Genomic DNA, 4539 nt, shown 5'->3' on the forward strand with positions numbered 1-4539 from the left:
TTAAAATTCTAGCCCTTGATGGTACACACCATGGCATAATGGTACACATCTATAATCCCAGTACTCAGGAGGCTGAAGTAGGAGGATTGGTATCAGTTCAAAGCCCACCTGGGCTACAAAATGAGTTCAAGGCCAGCTTGAATTGCACAGCAAAATCTTGTCTCAAGAAAATAATTCTATAATGGTCAGATCATAGTAATACAGGAAGTCTGGACAAGGCAGCAGCCTGAAAAAAAGGCCTGTGGCAGAGGAGCCTCAGGCCCCTGCAGCAGAAATGGCAGAGAGGCCAAAGGACCTACACCTGCACAATGCTATCATCACCAGAACCATCAAAAAGGCACTCCAAGACCATCAAAAAGGAACTCCTGGATGATGTCAACATCACCCAGGAGGCCCAGAGTCCCATCTCTCATGCTACAATAGTCTGTGCTGTGTGCCACACCCTGTGCCAACAATTTTGAAATGAAAGGGAAATGCAAGACACTCAGTGTCAGTGATGTGCTCTCCACCATGGAAGAGATGAAATTCCAGTGGTTCATTACCCCATTAAAAGAAGGTCTGGAAGCATATAGGCAAGAAAGAAGCTTTAGAAAAACAGAAGGACCAAGACAAGAAAACAGATTCAGAAGAGCAAGACAGAAGCAGGAATAAGGATAATGATGAAGATGAAGATGGACTGGAAGAAGCAGAACAGAAGGATAAGAAGAAAGTAGACAACTACAACTACAAGGTGGGAAGACTGGTACTGTGAGAGCTCCCACTGTGAAACAAGGAACATGTTTATGTGAAGCTTTTCCCTGCAGGGCATGGTGGTCTTAGGCACAAGTGCCTGAGAAGATCACAATAAAAACTGACTATAATTATCATCAAAACCAGAATTTCACCAACTCAGAGCATCTAAGTAGCAAAATCCTCTTTCATTTAACCTCCCTGAAGGTTGTTACTTTTTGGCAAAAGGGATTTTGAACAGCTAAATAATTAGTGATTTGTTATCTTGCTTATTATGTATATGGTAATATATTTGTATTGGTTGCCAGTCTTCCTGTCCCTCCAGAAAGGTTATAATAACTTCCATGCTGCCTGCTGTGTTCCAGATCACAGAGGCAGTGAAGGCTCAGGAAAAATTTAGGCTTTGATCATGGTTAGCCATGTTTGATTTATAGTAGCTTACTAAGAATGGTCAGAATGGGTGGGCATGGTGTCATATGCGTATGATCCCAGCTACAGGAGGCTGAGACAGCAAAATCACCAGTGTTGAGCCCAGTGTGACCCCCCCCCCAAAGGAGACTGACATTCCCTCAGAACTGTTTTTTGTGGGGTGGCTGTGCTGTTTGTGCAGTGCACTCTTAAATTAGCAAAGTAGACTGGAAATTGACAAACAAGGGTGTTTTACAAAACAGGCAGCTTAATCTTAGGTTTACCTCACCCCTGCATTTTTACAGCTTTAGGATTTACTGTTACTACCTGGATGGTGTAAAATCCCAGGCTTTCTTTATTATATCCATCCCTCAGACTTGTGGCTATGGTTTTTCACTTTTTTTCTGGGATGTTTCAGGCTTTGCTTTGTCTAAGCTCAACTTATTTCCTCTGTGCTTCTCGATTTATTTTTTTCTGACTCTCCTGCTTCCTAGTCCCACTTTTTCTCCCCCTTTAATTCACTTCATTTGCAAATCTAGTAACTCAATGCCTACTTAGTATCCCAAAATGCAGGTTCCTTTCTCCTTAGTTCTAATCCATGTCCTAAAAATGATTTTGTGAAACTCCTCTGAATATTGAGAAAGATCTGATGGTGTTCAGGAATCTAAACCCCTAGGCCAACCGTTCCCTTGAATTAAAGTGTCTGTTTGTTTTTTTATCTCTTTTTCTTTTTCCATTCAGGGTTCCAGGCACCTCTTTGTCTCAGTTGAGTACTCAAAATTTAACAGGTAGTACAATGTAATTTGACACTGTTAACTGGTTAAATGGATACAATGAAAAGTTTGTTCATACATGACTGACCACTGTTGAAATGATAATGATTTGTACAAATAAAAAACATTTTTTGTTTAAAAAATTCTAGCCCCAACATTTTATGTTCTTTGTTACAGATTCTTCATTTGTCCCTTTAATCTTACAGCCTATGTGACTACATAACATTTCTAGCCTCACTAAGCCAGTGATTCACTGACTGAAAGGATTGCCTGAGTATACTATGTGATATACTGCAGCAGTGTGGACATTATGTGATTATACATTTATTTTCTTTGGCCCTTGGCAATAGTAAACAAGAGCTATTCTCTACATGTAGACAAAATAGCAATAGCAGTACACTATGAAAACTAAATTAAACTCTTCACCTTTGCAGGAATATGAAGCCCTAAACACACATTTTTCAAAAGGTAGTCCACTATACTTCAACACACACACACACACGCGCACGCGCACACACACACACACACACACACACACATCTTTTCAAATGTATTCCAACAGTCTACCTGCAATTACATACCTTTTGATCACTCTCTCCTCATCCTCTTTCTACCTCCTATCTCAGCCTGTAGGAGCCATTTTACTTTCCACTTCTATGAGATCAAAGTTTCAGTTTCTGTGCAACTGCAACCATGTACCATTTGTCTTTTTGTGCTTGGCTTATTATACTTAATATAACATCTTCCCAGGTTCATCCATGTCATTGCAAATAGCAAGGACTGCAAAGTGATGATAGTTGATGGACTACTGTGTTCTTGAAAAAATGTAGAGCGAATGGTATTTTCTCTTACCCCCCAAAGAAAAATGATACCCCTATGAGGAACGCATTTGTTAACTAGATAAATTTAATCATTCCAAAATGTATGTAAAATTATAACATCATTTCATCCATAACAAAACATGCAAGATTTTCTGTCCACTTACATGCAAAGACACATTTTAAACTTTTAAACAAATAAGAAACATGATGTATGATAACTCTAGAGATTGAGAAATAGACAGGGTTTAAACCATCCATGGTGACACACACCTGTCCAGCACTAGAGAGGCTGAGGCACAAGGATCTCTTCCAGTTTCAGGACAGGTTGAGCTACATAGTGAGTTCAAGGCCATCCTAAACTGCACAAAGAGACATTTTTAATATTACTATAGCTGTTAATATGCTTAAAATAAATGAAACATAGACTATCTCAAAAAATAAATACACTATATAAAAATAAAATGTAACAATTAGAATTAATACATACAATATTGAGAGAAAAATATTCACTGTACACAGGTAAGTGGAAATCATACCATTGAAGAAGACAGAAATAAATCTTGAAAAATATGAACAGAAGTTCAGAAGCACTTAGAGCAAAATTAAATATGTTTGATAGTATAATAATACACACACACACACACACACACACGACTGAGTACTGACATAACTAGCAATGTACTAATACTATGTGCTACAATTATTGTGATCCATGCTCTTTTTTTGGTCAATATGAAAAGAAGTTTATCTATTTTATTCATTTCATTAGTCAGACTTCATTTATTAATATTTTATTTTCTTAATTTCTATAATCCTTCTATTTATATTTGTTGTTTCCTTCATTATTCTAGCTAGGATTTAATTTGTTTATTTTTTCCAAGTTTATCAATGTGGAATCATATACAAATAAATCTATATATTTATTTCTCTTTTTAATTAATTTTATTGGTACACTTTTTATATACATACTAATCACATTCATCATAAGGAATTTGAACATGGACATAATATATCTTGATACTTCTTTTTTTGACAATTCCCCTCCCCTCCCTTCAATCTTGTTCCCCTGTTTATATACAAAAGCTTTATTTCCATCTATTCATTTTTCCTTTTCCCTTCATCCCTTTCTTCTCCCCTCCCATGCTGCCCTTCCCATTTGAACATTTTGTTCCTACTTCCCAATATCTCTATCATCCATTTTGGTTCCTGTTTACACTTCTAGTTTCTCACACAAGAAAAACAATGGGATATTTAAACATGTTTGTCCAATTTATTTCACTTATAAATATGATCTTAAGGTTCATCTGTCTATATAAAAATGACTTTGGGCCGCCATCGCTCCAGCTAAAGGAAGAGGAGATGTGGGGAGGCTGCTCTGAGATCTGCTCTCCCTCTGGCCTGCTTGGGCAGAATTGGTGAAACAGGGTAGCCTTGCCCTCCCCTGCCTGCACTGACTTCAGCTCCAGTGCAAGGAAGGTAGGTACACAGGTGCCCCTGAACCCCATCCCTGTCTCAGATCTCATGATTTTGCAAGTCCTTGTTCCCACTCTGCACAGGTTTAGGTGGTCATAAAGGGTATTTTTCTGAGCTCCAAACTTTGAACTTCTTTAAAGAAAAGGTGGGGGAAAACTGTAGTAGAATTGTGTGGAGTTCAACCCTTCAGCAGGTCGGAGAAATCAATCTGGGCCTTGAAGCCCAATCTGCATCACAGGGGACTGCCATCAGCTAGATGAGATCAGGGGACTTGGTTCTACACATGCCTGAGCACATGGTATATTATGACAGCAGAAATATTGTCTGAAAGAGGC

At 38.3% G+C, this 4539-nt stretch overlaps 1 pseudogene; it reads left to right on the forward strand.

The window, feature by feature from the left end:
• Window positions 1-274: 274 nt before the first annotated feature.
• On the forward strand, window positions 275-751 carry LOC104867302 (annotated as a pseudogene).
• The last annotated feature ends 3788 nt before the right edge of the window (window positions 752-4539 follow it).

Source organism: Fukomys damarensis, unplaced genomic scaffold (genome assembly GCF_012274545.1).
Source record: "Fukomys damarensis isolate Sample0158 unplaced genomic scaffold, DMR_v1.0_HiC HiC_scaffold_2, whole genome shotgun sequence".
Classification (NCBI taxonomy): domain Eukaryota; kingdom Metazoa; phylum Chordata; class Mammalia; order Rodentia; family Bathyergidae; genus Fukomys; species Fukomys damarensis.